Below are 19,697 nucleotides of genomic sequence, written 5' to 3'. Positions count from 1 at the left end.
ACAACATGAACAAAGCTATACTGTTCTGAGCACCATAAAGTCTTCCGATCCAAGGAACAAGAAGAGACGAAAACTACTTTACCCAAGCTAATTTTGCACAGATCTTTGTGTTAATAGAACAAGGAGAGCAGGCAAAAGCATTGCAATATCATTGCTGACCACGCTGGTTAAACTCAGGCACAACCAGAGGTATAAGAATCAACAGCAGCATGTACTGCATCAACACACTAAGCCTCTTCCCTAGCAGTACTGACTTAATGTTTTAGAAATATCCAGGCCAACATCTTTTCTGGTGCTGAAGTAGACATAGCTCTACGCATGATGAGGCAGAAATCTTAGGTCCAATTCAAAACTGAAATTAGTGGCTGCACCTGTGCTATTAAATTATATAGTGCCAGCGAAGAAACATGCTCAAGAAAACTCTGTCATCTACTCTGTGACTTTGTCAGACCTGTTCCCTAGAGCAGTATGGATTGGACTAAGTGACACTTTGCCAGTCAGTATTCAGGCATGCTCCTGAACCACCTCAAAAAGGCAGTTTAGATGTGTCCACCTTGTTCTAGAGAACTGCATAGTGTGAATGTACCAAGACAATATCAATCAGCTTTTGGGCAAGAGAACAGAACTCAGCACTGTTTAGTTTAGTAGTGTATATGTAGACAATAAATATAGATGTACTCAGTGTAATTCTAGTCCAGCATGCTAGCAGAGTTCCTGTGGTGCCTCCCTAACCAACCCAATAGTCCTTGTTTCTGAAAGCAAAGGAGAGGTGCGCGGGGCAGTTCTGAACAAATGCTGTGCACAATTATAAACATCAGTACAAGGTAGAAGGCAGTGGAAAAAACACTAGAAGTAAATTATTTTTTCTAAAATCACTCAGTAATAGAATCCAGGAGTTCAGAAAATTTAGTTTCCATTATAGCTAGAGAACACCATGGTTATTTACTAGTCCTACAATAACTGGTGTTTCAGCTATCCTAGTGTCTTTGACAACTTTAACCCCATCAGCAAATAAAGAATCAGAAGCTGAGATAAACAACTTGATAGAATTTCAAACATTATAGTGAAAAAATATATAAAAATTTTCAAAAACCAAAGGAAACCTTTTTCCTCTTTTTTTAATCTATCATTCTGTAATGATGTTTTGACTCAAACCCAATTCTTCTTGGTGTCTTTTATTAATTACTGTTGAACTAATGCCAGAGTTGTAGGTCAATTGGCAGCAAGACACAGGGAAAATATTCTTTCCTTGTAAGATGAAATCGGACATTTCACATTTGTTTTCTTTCATACCTAAGAAAACCTGAGTTGCATCACAGTGACCCATCTTAATGCAAATACTAAAAAGATAGGAAAAGAGAGAAGATGACTTCTACCAAGATGTATTAAAGACAACCAAGGTCATACCTTTCAGTCATTTGAAGTCTTTCTATCAGCTCCTGTTTGCCACAATTACAAATACTTGTTAAAAGAGTTACAGTGAAATCTCGGTTGGATTAAATGATGAAATTCCAAAGGTCTTTAAAAGTATCAATGTTTCTTGCTTGCTGCTTTTTTGCTAAAACCTTGCAAACTATTTTTTGCTATCCAAGACTATCTTTTTCAGGCAACATCTGAGATGTATGTGGAACAGCAATTAGTACTGAGTTTGGTATTTCTCTCTGTAAATAGGCAGCTAGGTCTCAAGAAAGCATGACAAAAGACAGTAAGAGTTCCAGAGATTCCCAGTAAAAACAGCATTACTTTATAGAGAGAAGGAAAAAAGTATATACATACTTTGAAGCTTCACACCAATATTAGATAAAAACTGCTTTTGATTAAATAAATAAATAACATCTGCTGAAAACATATAACAGACATGACAGACTGCAAGCTGAAGCACTTTCAAATATTTGATGATGTGCATCAAGCATACGTAAGCAAGACTCTCAGTAGTTCTGAAAATAAGGGTCAAATTCAGCTATGGAAGCGAGGATCACAACTAGAAGCAGGAATTAGCAGCAGAAGTCTGAGAGCTGTTACTATGTTAAGCTTGGGCTACAATTTAAAAATTGGCTTGTGTTTTGCATGGTAACCAGTGTTGCTCCCATTCCCCTGGCTTTCCTCTCACTTTATGATCTTTTGTCCTATTCTTTAATTCCAGAGTATTTTATTATTTTTTTTTTTTTTTTTTACTCATAGGCAGCATGTGATTTAATATGCCTGGGTGCAACTCAGCCTCTTGTCCTTTGGTTTCTTCCTCCCCAAGAGGGGGAACAACTGAGAGGTAATTAACTGAAACGTAAAGCTTCACAAATGCCCTCCCTTTCTACCCTCCATCAGATATTGCCCATAACTTCTCTCCATTTTGTTACATAAAAAAAAAAAAAAAAAAAAAAAAAAAAAAAAAAAACAGCAATCCTACCTTTTCCCTTGCATCATATCTCCCTGGTTCTCACAATCTCTTGCATGCCTGTGAAAAAAGAGGTCTCTATTTTTCTCTTTGTTCCCAGTTCTGATATTAGAACATAAAGATGAGATGTACTGGCAGATTCATCTGGATCTATCAAGTTACAGTTCCTAGTACAACTTTTCTGTTGTCTGCAGGACACTGACATATGCTATAATTATTGTTCCATCACTGCCCTCAAGAGTGAACATCTGCTCCTACCCTATCATCACAATTTTAATCTTGTAGCTCCTGTTTCCTTGAAGAGCAATCCAAATGAGACAGACTCTGTCTTTTAACTTTCCTCCAGTTTTTGAACAGCTTCCAGGCTTTCACCAGAGCAAAGTGAATACCTCAAGCTCCCACCAGTATTCATTTAAATGAAAAGCTGAATTCTCTTTAGCTGTGCTTGTGCCTGTGAGCAGATGGAAAGAGGTGGGAATCCAACTTGTGATCACAGGCATAAATACAGTAACAATAAGTTGAATTTGCTATTCTAGAGGGGGGTCACAGTGCAAACTCTGCTGCTCAAAGAGGTGACACAGCCACTCTACACACTGTACTGAGCATCAGGGCTACAGGATTTGCATCAGTACCGTGCGCCCTCCATCCAGCTCACATGCACAGGGCTCTCAAAGCCTTTCACAGCTCTCCTGGAGAGCCTCCCTTTGCCCCTTCCAACCTGATTCACTGCTACAGTTCACACATTTTGTTTACATTTTTGCACATACCCTCTGGCCAGGAAAAATGTTACCCTTTGAAAGCACCAAAGGCAGGAACAAAAATAAAATATTTGCACAAGTCACAGTTCACTGGTAAAGAAAATCTGCAGGTACGTGAAGTATTTTTGCGTTGTCAATAAAATTCTGTGGTGGCAATGCAAAACCAGCCACATAAACTCTTCTTGACATTGTTCAGAAGCCCTTCCTATACTCACCCCCATCTGAAGGACACATATGATATCGCACCTATCATAGAAAAACTGCATTTCTTTAATAGAATAAATTATAAGTTATAGCAATTTAAAACAGTGTTGAGTCAGAACCAAAATGCTGCCTATTAAAACAGTATCCCTATAAAGCCCTTAAATTTCACAGGAGTTTTTTATTTTTTTGAATAAACCATAACTTGGATGAAAACACCCTGGCATATTGTGATACTTGCAATCCAGATCTGAGTCCCCTTTTCTGAGCAATGATATGAGTCTACATACTTTAAAGCTAGACAGACCAATGTTATCAAATGGCATCATCTGTATACAGGCTGCTACTGTTCACCAGCCCAGCCTTCACTGCTTCGAAATACTCCTTTGCAATGCAGTCTGCTTTATCCTCCTGCAAGATCTGAGCCTCCTATGTAAGTTTCTGCATTATAACATTAAATTATTTTTCCCCAATGACCCTTATCTAATACATAATGAATGGATCACCCCCCCCCCACACACACACAGTTTCAATAACATATATCAATCTTTCTGCTTGTTTGAGGGTGACAGGTGTCTGTACTTGGCAGGTCTTTTCAATGTTACATCCCATTTCACCGTCCTGTCTGGAAATGCTATTTGTCTCTTACTTTACAGTAAATATTACATGATACATTCAACAACAAGAGAAATAGTTCCTTTTATTGTTTTATAATCAAAAATATTTTTTTACTAAATCAAAGGTGCTTTCAGTTGAAAAGCATGAGAAACAACTCTGATGATGTCTCCGTTTCTGCAGCATTTGGATCTAAATTACATGCATTTACAAGAGTGTCATTACCACCTCAGTTTAAAATGACTTGAAAAATGTCTTCTAAAGAAAAAAGAAAATTTTAACCTGCTATTCTATGGAAAGCAGACTGATGTGATTACACATGTCTTGATCGCCTCTATTAGTTTGTCTGCTTCTTCAAACCTCTTGGGTAATATCAACCAAATTTGATAGAAAACTAAAGGACTTAAAGGTATTAACCCCCTACACAGTTCCTAATGGTAGGCCCTATATGGAGGAAGGATATCCAGATTAGTATGCCCACTGAGGTAAAAGCCATAAGGTCAAAGACCAGAGCAGTCACTAAGGAAATAGCTCCATGGAAAGAGCCTGAAGTTCTGCTGCTTTTGCAACTCTTTGTTTTTAGGAAGACTCCGAAAGAGTAAAAGAGTGAATTTTTTGGACTTTGATCCAGTAGATCTCTTATGCTCTTAATACATGCAGGTTTGTACACAGGAAGCACTGAGAAATTAGGAGGAAGGCTGAGTGGCACAAGACTGCCTTGGTGGGCAGTCTATGAGGGCTGTCTGCCTCAGACTTCCTCTTCTCTCTGTCAGAGAAAATTACACCATCAAAGGCTGCCTTTACGGAAGTAATATCAGCAATTCCCTATTGGGCCCCATCAATGCTGGTTGTAAAAATACATCAAAACATGTCTGAAATGTGACTCCTCATGCAATTCCTTTGTTATCTGCAAATGATTTTTAACTGGTAAAGTAGAAGTACCTGTCAGCCGAAGGATTTTGATATCCAGATCTGGTCACATTGAATTAGCGTAACTATAATACGTGTGTAGTATAGAGCTTTACTTTAGGTCACATCAAAGCAGGCGGAAATGTGACATGATACGACCTGATGTGACATGGTACCATCCTGATTTCCTAATAAGAATCTGCATATTTTAAAAGAAGCATATAGAAAATATGTTTTCTAAATGTAAAAAATAGTCATGGAACGTAGATGGTCAGAGGATAGTTTGGTGACTAAAAATCAAAATGATTTTAAATAAGGGAGCAGATTCTGAGCTCAAATACAAAGGAATTCATTTCACACAAATCCTGCGTGATCTCCAGATCTGCTGTTTCAGCTATCTCCTTGCTACAGTGGTCTTCAAACTAATGCAGTATTTGCTTTCCTATTTTTTTTTTTTTTTAATAAGAAAGAAATAACAAATCATTCCCAGCATCCACAACTTTCTAGACTAGCCTAGCCTAGGATAAAAGAATTTAAAAGTAAAAAGGGAAGTTAGTGGAGTCCTCTTGCTTCCCCAAGAATACAAGTCAAGATTGTTCAGATCATGGCCAGGTATCTTCAGAGGAAAAAACTTGTCCTTATGATCCTAAAGCAAACAGTTCTCAAATGTCAGCATATGACAAAATTTTGCCCTCAGTAATATTGCAATTTGAAAATGCTACTTAAATCTTGACTTTTATGTAGTAATACTAGCTGTATTCAGGTTTAATTTGAATGTTAGTTTCCTCAGAGGAACATAAATAATGTTAGTAATTCAGGAAGATTGTTAGAAAGATTATGGATAGCACATACTTTCGTATAGTCAAAGTTTTCATTTTGAACAGGGAGGAAAAAAGTAAAAGAAATTAAAAAAAAGCAATATTCAGTGCACTTTGGAAAGGCTTTGGTTATGGACTGATTAAAGCATTGTATTTTTATGGGCTAGGTTCTTGATGTATTTACACTTAGCTAGTTGGTCATTTTCCTCATTGTTTAAAGTTTTTATAAATACCAGAACCATCCTTCTATCAAAACGTTTTTAATAACGTTGGTAAGAAAGGTAGGACTTTTAAAAGGTACTCCATCAAAAGCAGAACTTAATGCAATTACCCCCCTGAGTGAGGAATCCATGACCAGCAGCACCATCGTTCAGACTGTGAAGTGCCTGTGCACACATGCCAGGAGCATGGTAGGGCCACAGAAGCTCACCGCTCCCTGGGACACTGTCAAAGGTGCCGTGAATTAGCAGCTCTCAGGGTATTGCCCCATCCGCGATTTTGATGCCAAACTCTCCTTGCTAGCTATGATTGCTTCTTTGAAATTGCAGGAAACGGATGGACCATGATGATTCTCTGTATAATGCTGCAAAGTCAGCAAAAAGGAGACCAAAAAAAAAAACAACAAAAAAGACACTCATAAAGTATTTTCCAGCATGCCGAGGAAAATATTCCTTTCTTCTTTCTTGATTTAAAATATGTGAATCAGTTTAAACTGACACATCTAAGGGATTAGTAAATGCATAAATATTCATTAATTTTCAACCAAGAGCAAGGGATTATTTAAATAATAAAAAGAAAATCGGTTCAGGCACAGAATCTTATTTTTAGAGATTACTTGTTAAGACATTATTAAAGAGAGGAAGAACTGGGCATAGTAATTTGTTAATGACAGTTCTTAGAGAAAAAAGTTAAATAATTGGAGTTAGTGATATTATAAATTTAAAAAGAATGAGCAGAAAACAAAGCAGATCTGGCAATTTACTTGCCACCATCATTTTCTCACAGTTCACAGAGGCTAAATAGTTTATACAAGAAAATAAAATTATCCAGAATATGCTGGAGCCTTTTCATGTTGAACAATCTGGAGATCATTTTTTATATAAACAAGCGGGATCAGTCTTTGAGGCTACCTAAATTATAAACTGCCTAAGATTTGCATGTTAAAGTTACTTTTGTGATCTGTGAGCTTTCATGCTGAGTCATTAAAATGATTCTTTTATAGTCTGGATGTTTGTTATGGCTATCTTAAAAAAAAAGAGAGAAGTTTTGTTGTAAAAAAAAAGTATATACATCTCAGAAGATTATGTGTTGGAGATGAACATCTAAATTCTTCCAGCTAAGGCCATTTGGACCACTTACATTGTCACTTGTCCATGAAAACATTGAGGAATGTATTCACAGCTCTAATAGAACATTAGACTCAAAAGTCTACCGGATTTTCAACTCACTTCCATGACACTGTTAGGATCTTGGGACAAATTTTCCATTGAAGTTGATGTCATGATATGCTACCCTTTACCCAACTAAAGACCAGAGCTTCAGTTTCCTTAGGAAGTCCAAAAGATGGAATTAAGAAAAACATGACAGAGAAATACTTAACAATAAATAAATAGGGTAGTTAGTGGTCTAATATTAACAGGAGAATAATTCTAAGGCTTGAATTCTGAGTTGTATGCACATGCACACATACATGCACACATACACACACATCTTTCAACATAGATGCAAAGCTTTAAGGAAGCCTTTCTGGATCTTGTGCTAGTCATAAGACTTCAAACATTTTGATGATAGGACTATGATACAGTACATAATATGTAAAACTGTTACCTGACAAGCTGTTTAAAAAGTTTTTTTTTCCTTTTTTTTTTTTTTTTTTTTTTTTTTTTTGCTTTTTACAGCTATAGTATCATTCACTTAATTGCTCCAGGACTCAAACTGACTAGACCAAACAAGTAATATATAAACAAGTGTTCCCTTACCTTAAAACCCACCATAAAATGTTTGTTCTGTAAGCTGAAGTCTCTCACAATCCAGAGATCACCATGCATACCAATAAGGTGTAAGAGTAGCAAATGTAAACTGCAAAAATTCTCAGGCTCATAAAAAGTGCTAAAACATTCTCACAGGTCACTGAATTGTCCTCACTTCAATTGAAATCCAAAACCTACCACCTGCTTCCTCTTCTCTCTGTCGTTTTCTCTGTGTGCTGTGATAGGCCCTGTTCTTTTATCTCCAAGAGCATTTCCCTTTTCTATGTTCTTCCTACACTTCAGAGGAGTAACTCCCTTCCCTCCCACATTCCCTTTTTATAATACCAAGGCCTGGTTTACAATAAATAAGGGTAAGGAGCAGAATTAACCCTATACTTGCTATAAAGCCTGAGATAATTTGTACCTTTCATCTGACTGAGCAAGGATGTCCTCTTGGCTTGAGCAAAAAACAAACTGGGAGTGTGGAACATGTTTATGTACCTGCCTTTATTTTTTCAGATTGTTCATCAAAGGAAGGTATGCTTGGAAAGTCATCCTTGCAAACCAAGGAACTTCTGGGTTGTAAAAGTCATGGCAGACTGAAATAGACCTGCAAATAATGAGAGCTGATTGCCTTTATGGTCCACAGTACCTTTCATCCAGGAAAAGTAGTGGTACTTTTCCTGGATGAAAGGTACTGTGGACCATAAAGGCAATCAGCTCTCATACATTGTGAGCAATGTATGACACCCGTCGGTGAAAGGCAGCTGTTTCGAGGAGAAAATGCAGCCATTGTATTTTTTAAGTGTTTCTGGCCCAGCTGATAGGCTAATTAGGAACTTTGGAAGTTCAGGCTTTTTTGGAGAGGAGAGGGAAGGAAGATCACATAGGTATATGGTAATTCTTACACTTTACAAAATATGGTACAAGGTTTTACTGCTCTATCCCAGAAGTCAGCCTGATTTCACTTGTATCTCTACTGACCAGAATGAATACAAAATGGTAAAGAACTCTTTTTCCCCCTCCTTTTCTTCAAGCATACCCAAAGATTAAAGTTCACCACACCTTCACTGCCACGCTGGAGACCTGGTGAGCTCCAACTCAAAGGTTAAGTCTCATTCCTGTGGCAAATAGGTTCACTAGTTGGTGAGCTCTAGCTATATTGCAATGGCATGTATGTACAAGATACAGATTTATGTGTAATTAATGCCATCCCTCAGCATTAGAGGTCAGGGTTTTAGAAAAAGTGGAGGAAGCTGGAGACAGGGGACTGTGGTTCCATATTTGAATGAACATTAGCAAGTTCAATACATACTAGGAAAATTAGAAAGCAAAAATATTTATATAGAGAGTAGAGGTTATAGTTAGGAGATAGCTATATGCTCCCATTTTGTCAACGCTTTCAGCTAGATAGACACCTAAAATGTATCAGAAATTCCAAGATAATTTTGCCTTCTCACTTTAAAAAGAAGCTGATGTGTTGTGCAGGGAGGTGTCCACTAGGATCCAGACAGGAAAATAAGCATCCGAACTATAACTTCAAAGAGACATCACAGAACAATAAAATAAAATGACAGAGACATTCAAAAAGTTATGCAAGAAACAATGTTGGAGAAAATCCTTCCCTGTGCTAAAAATCTGATGTAGATGCTGTGCTACACTGGATGACACAAAGAAAAAATATGTATTTGTCTTTGAATCCACAATTTACTAAGAATACCTTCCTTCAAAAAATACTAATATTTTGGCAATGCAAAAACTCATTCAAAAAATAAACATTTTAAAGTTAATAGTAACTGCTAATAGATCGAATAATAGTTATTTTTCAATATGGTATAGTCATATGACAATAATCTCACAGTTTTAGTAATAGGAAAATAAATAATGCTGTAGTATCAGTTGCTGAAAGAAGATCCTTTTAATGATAACCAATATAGGTCCATATGAGTTACAAGAAATAGTGATGACAATCAACAAGCCAATCCTGCTAATTACTAGTGGAACCTTAGTCAACTGTCTTGCTATGATTTCCATGTTTTATCATATACTGCTTTACAGTTTGTTCCTTCTGTCACCAAACATAATACATGCTGAACAGATGTGACTTTGAAGAACTCTGCCAAATTTGTATTGTCCTTATGTTGCATAAATTATTTTTTCCTGTAATGGAGACAGCCCAAGCTCTTAACTTGATATCATTAAGCTTTTGACTTTGGGAAATTCTGGACTACTTCTAACTCTGTTGTCTATGTATTACCACTGGTTATGGGGGAGGAGAAGATTTTCTCTCTCCCCTTGGAAGCTACATTTCAATTAAAAAAACAATGATAATCCATTCTTCTCTCTTAACGACTCATAAACTGCAATTGAAAGGAAAACATGATATACCCTTTCCCTCCAATTTATCTGCTTTTGGACTTCAAAATCTGCCTAAGTGCCTTGTGTGCGGGACAGCAAGCAGTTTCATTCTTCCCACTTTTGACTCCACACTGACCAGCTACCAAGCAATGGAAAGAAAGCTTCAGAGGATTTATCTACACTACTCTTTGCTAAGAAAGTTTTTCCAGTCAAGTTACTCTCCCAGCTAAAACTTTTTTTCACCATGGATGTGATTGCAGTAACTAAGACATTTTTTTCCAAACTTATTTAATGCCATTCCTGGAAGTAATATAGCTTTATCAACTACAATACTTCTTCTTCCAGTCACAACATCCCATACTATAAAGGTTTACAGAGTGGATTCTCAAATAGCATAAATCTTCATGGATTTCTGTCTGGCCTTAGATCTAATAGATCCTGCTGTGTGCCCATTGCAACCTCATCCTCTCCTATGGAACTATCATGTCAAGTATGTGTAGTATCCATTTGCTTGAAACGGAGTATGATTTATGACTACAATGTAGAGATAACAGATTCAGGATAATGTATTCCATGCAGTGGAGGGTGTGTATTTATAAGGTCAAACCCAGTCATTCTCTTCATCTAAATAATACTTAACTGGTTGCTTTAGACTCTGAGAACAGCAGAACATGGAGTAAAAGCCCCTGAATTAGCTCCAATGCAGTGTTCACGGTGAGTTCATGGTCCTAATGAAAGCTGAGTTGTGGTGTGCATCACGCACTTTTTCCCCTTATATTCTGCTTGGAAGAATTGGATGAACTTTCTTCAGGACTGTAAACTCTTTATGGCTCATAGTGTAAGTTATTGCGTATTTGCATAGGCGTTAGTGCAACAAAAATCCACTTTGGACAGTCTGATCTTGAGAATTAGATCTATATTTTACTACCTGGCCTAATTTTAGATTGATCCAGCTGCACATCATGCTTATTTAGGACAAAAGGGAAAGCAACCTTTTATAGTCTCATTTACTTTTGGGTACTGGCTCCTTATAGACAGGATATTCCCAGGTGGGATAGGTTTCTTATGGGACCATTTGCCATTTTAGGGCAGCCTTGAGGCTGTTCTAATGCACAGTAGGCCTTGATTAGTCATAGCTGGGGGAATCTGGAAGCCATAGAAGCCTTTGTATTAACCAGTCCTGAGCAAAGGAACTAACTAAAGGACATTACAGTCCTTTGGTTTCCATAGTGCAGACAACAAAGCTCTTGGGCTTGTGCCCAGTATTTTATATGGGAAAACAGGGTAAACTGTTTCTTACAGACAAAACCTCTCAGAATAATTCATCTGTTACTGCACTTCTAAATTATTCATTTTTTGATTAATTAAAATATGCTAATTAAGGAATTGCTGTTAAAAAGGTATAAATATCTTTCATTGCTTAAAGTAATTAGAATAAGTAATTACTTAAACATTATGATTTGAAATTAAATACTTTCTTTGATAGCAAACTGAATAAGGAGAAAATGCCTAATATGCCTGATAAAATTTAAACTGCTTAGCCTAATGGCAGTTCTTTTTATATTGTTTACATAAAATATACATATGCTTCACAAGATCTTAGGATTGATATTAGTATTTTTGAAGATCATCTTTTGCTTTGTTTGTTCATCTTTCGGCTTGATCTTGGAAGGAATGGAGCACACTGGCCATAATCCAAGCAAGCAGTTAGACACATGCCTGACTTCCAGCTTTACAGACATATATTCACTCACTTCCATGGGTATAGTCACAATTTGTTTTCACACTTTTCTGGAAAATGGCCATATGGTATAGGAGGTTCTCTGCCACTTAAAACAATGAATTTTTCTCTTTCCTCTCAGGAATCAGCAAAAAAGTTCAGTTTTTTTCAGAGCTTTTTCCTGCAGACAGAAGCAAACCTGGCATTGTATATGTGTGTCCTTCACAGATCCAGACGAAGAGTTCAATCTTATCCTCAGCAAGGTGTGGCAGCTGCTCTGGTGCTCTGGTAAAAGTCTCTGTTTCTTTTTCTCTCCTTCATCTACATCCTAAGAAAGCTAATGCTGCTATATAAACACAGACTCCCACACTTTCATCTTTTCTTCTGCTTTAAATGCTTTTATCCTCTCTGGCATTCCCTATCACTGATAACATCGTTCACACTGGCTATGTCTTTCAAGCTCATAGACTTTGTCTAAGTACTCCCACTGTGGTGAGGAGAGAAATTTCCTGCCATCAGGTTTGTCTGGTGAGCAGATGAGAGACTTCCCATGAAAATCAAGACACGCAGAAATAGAGTCAAAATGGGAGAGCACCGAGCAGTGGATATGGATCATTTCTAGATCGGGTAGAAAAAAATTATTTCAGCAGTAAACAAAACCAAGAAAGGTCCTCTCATTAGCTTCAATTTTAAGTAACAGCTCCTTTACTAATAGTTCTGTAATTTTCATAAAGCTAGTTTAAGTGATCTGTCAAACTCAAATTCATAAATTTTTTCAAGCTGAGCAAGTAGAGTCTGTAGGAGTAAAAAACTTTTAGAAAGACAAAAGGAGTACCAGTTCATCCTCTGTATAGTCACCTACTTGTATTTTAGAATATAGTTACCACATAGAAATGTATAGTATCAGCCGGAAGAAGTGTGGGTCATAAAAGTCAGCAACAGTTTGAGTGAGCTGAAGAACATCAGAAAACAGCAAGGTTTCTGTAGGAGTTTTCAGCTATGACCCATGGCTCTGTTACTGTGCAAAAGGAAGACTAGGGAGGAGGAAGCAGAAAGGCTTTCCTTGACTCTCAGCAGATGGCTTGTGAAACACAATCCTGTAGGGAGTGGAGAGGCCCCTGAAGAAGATCTTGGTAAAGAAAAAGTCATGATTGATGACTTACTTTGGAAGAAGAAATCCTGGAGGAAACAGCACTTAAATTCAGTGGATAGGGCGAGCTCTGCAGTTAGATACTCTAATATATCACCTTATGCTCTTGCACTCCATATTTTGGCATTTCACGGATTTTAGGCACTGTTAGAACTAATGCTAGAGGTCTGGAAGAGTTTACTAACTCTGTGTTTCTAAGATAGTCAGAATATTTGGACATGAACTCCTAATTTATGCACCAGTAAAGAAGAAAAAAAAATGCTTCCAGAGGGACATCCCACAACCCTTACATTAATATCTTAATCATTATCTGCCTGGGTACTCTGACTTATATTCAGGATGCAACTCCCTTCCTTCATTTATTTGAGAAGAAACCCTAGTTCTTAACTCAGATGCTGAAAGAAAGAGGAGTGAATATGTTCAAAATGATACAATGAGCACTGGCAGTCTGCTAAGATCAGATCCAGATCTGGCAGGACTGTAAAACCTATGACATCTCTGAGATAATGTTGAAGATGCAAATGTCATAACCAAATGGCACAAAGTCCATCAGTGTCTCTGGCTGGGGGTGCATAGACATTAGTGTTTTAGAACAGAAGTGGGCATCCTGCTTGTCATCATGCCCTGTTCTTTGGTCTGCAGCATGGAGCAGGCTCAGAGCACACACCCTAGAAAACTCATTCCAGGACCATGCCTGAGCCTGATGCCTCCAGCCACTGATGCACATTCAGTCCACAGGAGCAAAACACAGTTGGACTGAAATAAAGCCCAAAGTAAATATAGTGTGAATGTTAGGTCCTCATCACCTGTTCTCCCAGATCCACCCTACTACTCAGCACTAGTAGCTATTGTAAACACAGTCTGAGCATTTAAGACCTAATCAGCTCAGTAAGTGAGTAAATGAAATTATATATTCAGGTCTGACTATTAGAGACATTATAGCAGAATTTTCATGCTCCATCACTGGCTTTGGACATTCAGTCACATCTCAGTGACCTACTGCAAACTATCCATGACTTGGCTGCTTGCCCTCTATTAGAAAGACCCATAATCACTTCTCACATAATTATTCTCTTAAGATTATTTCCACAACGCTTGGTGTGAACAACATTCATAAGTTTGCACCTGTTGATTTGTGGCAACAGAGTCTGATTTTCTCAAGTAATTCAAGCAATGAAGTTCTGCCAGCACGAGGATGTCAGAACAAGTGAAAAACCTGAATAGACACATTTGTCAATCACGTTAGGTGTCCAAGATGAAATGATTGAATAAATGAAAGCCTTTTTTCTAGTGAACAGCTGCCCTCATTACTAAAGATCCTGTTAAAATTAAAGCCACACTGTCAACTTCATGTTCAGTTAAGAAAAAATAAAATTAACATTGCACTTCTTTAATTTAAGAAAATTGAAAATATTTTACATGAACCAAATGCTTAAAAAATAATCTTTTGCTTGACCTGAACTGAATATGAGAATCTGATGTTAGGTTTTTTTTTTTTTAAAAAAAAAAGGAATTTCTAAATAAAAAAGATGATGTTTTCAAATACAAAATCAAAATGATCTAATTTTATCACCCTTTTTATTATTTCTTTTCAGCTCACATGAAAACAGCTAAGAGAAGAAGGCTTTTTGAAACATCTTGACATTGCCAAAACCATAGTGAAAAAAAGTGCTAGCTCAGAATGTCCCCTAGCTTATATCGCATCTCTGATTTAAAATCGTATATGCATTTAAGCAAACAGCACAGTTTCTGTGAATACACTTAAAAAAAAAGGGGGGGGGGGAGAGGATCTGTGAGCTGAAAGATTACATTTGAAGGTAAAATGTTAATATTCTCCAGCAATGTAATTATTTCTCATTTCCATGAAGAATCAAATGAGAATGAGGTTCAGGAGGGTAGAACAGCAGAGACAGATCTAACCAAGTGTAATTCCAGAAGGGTAACTTTAAAGCCAGTAACAGCCATGCCGGTGTAGCTAATGAGGTATCACATCTAAATGCTGGGTGACACTTCCTCTCCATGCTGGCTTGCTATGAACCATACAGAAGTCTGACCTTGCTCTGGAGAAATGAGAGAGAGAGAAAGGAAGAAAGAGGGAGAGAGGGAGACAGGAAAAAAGGAGAAAAGGAAGAAAGGAAGGAGGGAAGGAGAAAAAGAGGAAAGAAAGAGAGAAAAAAGCTTATTAAATGTAACAACTAACACAGAAAATTCCTATCAGTCTGTTTGTACTGGAAACATTAATGAGGGCTAGATTTTAAGCAGGAGGAAATCAGTAGTCTACTGATGTTACAGCAATGTTGTTATATGCCTAGTACTGTATTTCAGATTGGTGTAAATAGCAACTGTACAATGATAAAAGGTAAAATCTGTGTACCTAGCTAGCCTGTAATCCTAAATGTATATGCTGCCTCCTTTGTGTGCACTCTCTGCAGCATTTTCACACATAGACGCTCACACACTTATTTATATTTCAGAAATGGATTACATGTTACACTGCACCAGGCAAGATTATTTTCTGCCTACAGAAAGTATCAAAACTATGGTGATTAAGGGCTGGATTTCACAAAACTCAGCCAGAAGTTGGTACCTGCCCAGATCACCCTGGTCACATCGTGCCGTGAGGCCAGTGCTCCTGCAATGCTAATGACAGACGGGACCTGCTAGCTCCCCTCATTTATCCAGCAAATCTTCTTTCATGTTCGTTTCTTACTCTGAAAAATTTCTCCTGATCTTTCAGGGTCACCTTTAAATTTCAGCTTCTACGTTCTGTTTGTGGGAAGATTGGAAGCTCATTTAAATGAAGTGCAATTGCTTACGGTGCTGCTCAGAAATATCTCACTGTGGTACCCACTTCTGCCTGCTTTCTGTGGGTGCGGTTCCCTTTCATCTTAACATTCATATTGAAAATCTGTTGAAGAGGAAGCCCTTTCTTTCATGTGCTCCTTCTTTAACATTTTCACTGATTTTCTAAAATAACTTTTTTTTTTCAGTGCAGCTGCTGTTATAGCATGGTAGCCATGAAAACCTCTGTGGGATTAATGGCTTTGTCTAAGAAGCAGAGAAAACATCAGAATTTTCCTTTATTTTCCTTTGAATTTGGAGTCTGCTGAAGCCTGAAGCTCAGGGCTTCAAACTGAAAAAGAAAGGTGTGCATGTGGTATCAAAACAATGGGATTTCTCTGAGGTACAGAACAATTTTCCAAGATTCCAAGAAATTGTGTAGACATTGAATTATGTAGAAATTAAATTATTAAGCTCCAAGACCATAATTTTTTGTTTCTAAATGAAATGTAGATAGCGTTTACCATAAACAAAGCAGATTTTTAAAAAATACTTTTTAAAACTCAGTTTTTTAGTTTTTATCTCCCATTTAAGTTCCATATTAAGTGCTTATAGTATGTCATCATTAAAATCATAGAATAATTTCGATTTGAAGGGCCCCCTGGAACTCTCTAGTCCAACCTCCTGCTCAAAACGGGGCCAGTTTCAAAGGTAGATCAAGGCTGCTCAGGATGTTGTCTAATCACATTTTGAAAATCTTAAAGAATAGCATTTGCACAGCCTCTCTGAACATCCTGTTCCTTTTTCCCGTATAGCCAGGTGGAATTTCACTCATTTCAATATGTGACCAAAGATTATGGCTTTTTGTTGTGTGCTTCAGAGAGGAGTCTGGCTCTGCCTAGCTAAAAAGTATTACTGAGGGTATTTACTCCTCCAGCACTGGGGAACCCAGAACGTTCATCAAACTACCAAAGAAATGGCAGGAAGAAGCTTCAAATAGAGACGCGCCCAGAAACTAGAGCTTTGTAGCCATCACTCGTTCCATAAAGGATGGCTACTCTCTGGGTCAAAATCTGTGGAAAGGCTTTGAAAATTTTCTACTGGAGTAATTTTCTGAAAAAAACATCTGAGTAGACATGTAACCATTTTAAATAGAAAAGACTGTGGCCAGAGACGTGAACATCATCCTTTTTTACATACGTTATAGGACCGTGAGTTTCATTTTTCTATTAAAAATATACAGTCAGTTAGTCTATCATAATTAGTGTAGATAGAAACCAATTGGTCTAATTTCTAGAAATCTAAACTGCTAATTTTCCTCTTTAAATAGAGAGAGAGAGAGAAAAGGTGCTATATCCATTAGGCTTTAGCTGCTTTTGACTGCAAAAGCAAAATCATGTTTGAGTCAAACAAAATTCTGACGAAGCTACAAATATAAAACTTCCTCGTCAGGAGTACCAAGGAAGTTACGTTTTCAGACAAATGTTTTGGCTGCCTGCCTCCTCCAGTGTTTTGAATTGCTTTTCCTTTTAGCTCTTGTTCACATCTATAGCTGAGTATTTTAAAATAAATACTGACATAATCATCTTCTTCCCTGGTGTCTTCAGCTCTCTTTCTCAGGACATTTTTCTTACTCTTTGTGCATTTCGAGTCTGGTTCAGGAAATCACTGAGTAACTGATTCATTCAGTAAGATGGAAATGTGCTGAATATTTGGCATGTGCGCGAGCACTTTCCTGGATTGAAAGCTAAGGCACGCAATGGACTTCCCGTTAAACTGTCCTGTTCTCTTGAATGTGATGTGTTGCACAGCACTCAGCACGTGGCACCCCTTTCACCGGAGAGCAGGAGGGGGAGCAGACCAAGCCCTGCCTCCGTGCCTGGACATTAGTGCATCCTGCAAGCCTGGATGAACGTGGGTGTCAACAAGGAGAGGTGTGCTTCTTTCTTGGAGCATTGGATAACGGACGAGCAGGGAACGATTTGTGTCCTGTGCAGGATGTGTCTGTGCTGCACCTTTCACCAAAGTGTGAGAGCATTAAGAATATTTAAAATAATGGTGTTTCAAGTAAGGCTAGAGTTGTGATATTTTTCCTTTCTCTTTTATCTATTATTGCTAGCGTTCTTTTGAAGGCAACCCACTCTTCGACTACATGATGCGAAATCATTCCTTTTTCCAAAGAGATGCTATAACCAAAGAAGTATTTTATTTCAAGTATCAATGTTCAAATCCATCTTTTTTTGTTGTTGTTGTTTTAAAATGAATTTAAAGCCCTAGTGGTGATCTGGAGCCAGAACAAGTCCCATGAGCAGTTACCACAGCCCTTGATCTCTGGCCGGACTGTGATATCAGGTTTCTGAACCAACTAAGGCTATGAACATACTAATAAACAGAAAAGTTTGTGCAAGGACACAAGTGCGTCCACACTGTTAGTACAGTTTTGGCAGACATTTGGATGTAAACCAATGTAAAACTGTCCCAAACAATCCCGAGTATGATTTGAGGAAAATATACTCTAAGGATTGCTCCCAAGTAACAGGTTAGAAGTTAACAAGGTTTGAGAGTATTGAGAGTTTAGAAGGTTTAGCTGTATGAATGTGAGCTGTGCCACATCAGTTGGCCTCAGGGAGAAAAAATAGTCCCTGGTCCATATTATTTGTTAGCATAGATATAGCTTTTTTTTAAAAAAGATCAAACTTAGCAATAATCTATTTATTTGTATTATAGTTCAAAAAAAAATCTCTTTTCTGGACACTGCATTGCTATCTTTCACTCCAAAGTTCATTAGGATAAATAGTACTTAAATAATCATTATCAAAACCAGGATTGCAAAGAGAAAAATAAACAAACAAATATTGGATGTACTCATAAATTGTCTCTGTGATATGCTAATGGTAATAAAAATCACTAACACCATGAGGAAACATGTACAGATTTGCTGTTAAGCACCTTTTAAAAAAACCCTTTAATTAAAATATGATCCAAATGTAGTGAATTAAAAAAAGTTATATGGTTAAAGTATGTTCACAGTAATTAAGAAACTTTCCAACTTGTACCTACATGTTCAATTTTTATACTGCATAAACAAGTAAATTGAATAAAATTAATTCTTCTTTGAAAAAACACATAAAACAGGAAGACAGGACAGTTTTAACATGAGCTTCGTGTTCCCTCAGCCTGTTGTGCTTTACCTCGGGAGCAGGTCTCAAGCATGACTCCTTTATCCTTAACCATTTGATCCAGAGAGGGCAAATTTACCTCTGTAGCGATTATTTCCTCTGCTGTTCATCCCAGCATAAAATTATTTCTTCTTTTCTTGACATTTCTACTGGACAGCATAGGATGGAGGGGTGTGCATAAAGACTATGCTTATCTAGACAGCTGCACCAGTAAATAAAGAGGGGCCAAACCCTGGTGCGAAGTCACAGTGTGATATTCTCTTTTCATCCACCACCCAGAGGAGGGTGGCCTTGTCGAGGATGCCTCCTGGGAGTACTGTCCTCTGGTTGCACTGTCCTTAAATCAGGTCTTCCTATGATCTAGGAAAATGCCAAATGGCATGAGTCAAAAACATGACAGTGCACATGTTAATTATTAAGCAATATGTACAATTGCAGGCTTTAGTCATGTTCAAGTCCACACTTTTCCTGGCCCTGTTTAGTTTATTAATATGGATATAGTCCTTGGCTCAATATCAGCCTCATCCTTGACCCTTAATCTGGGGAGCGGCTGTCTTTTTCTGATGTTTTGCATGTGTGTGCAGTCCGACTTCAAATGTTCAGCTTTGGGGCCTGATTATGATCTACTTATGGAAGAGTGGCAACTTCATCTGCAGGCAAAGGTATCACCTGCAAGGGAATTACTCATTCAACCAGGAAGAACTCACCATTGGTGTTACAGGTTGCCAACCTGGAGACTGAAATGATAAATTAGTAAAAATGAGCAGGAGGCAGTGAATAGTGGATATACGAAATGACAAAGATCATAACACTATAAATTATGTCAGATAAAGAGATTGCTTGTTA

The sequence above is a fragment of the Rhea pennata genome, chromosome 3, assembly GCF_028389875.1.
Source record: "Rhea pennata isolate bPtePen1 chromosome 3, bPtePen1.pri, whole genome shotgun sequence".
NCBI classification, from domain to species: Eukaryota; Metazoa; Chordata; class Aves; order Rheiformes; family Rheidae; genus Rhea; species Rhea pennata.
This window is presented reverse-complemented; position numbering follows the sequence as displayed.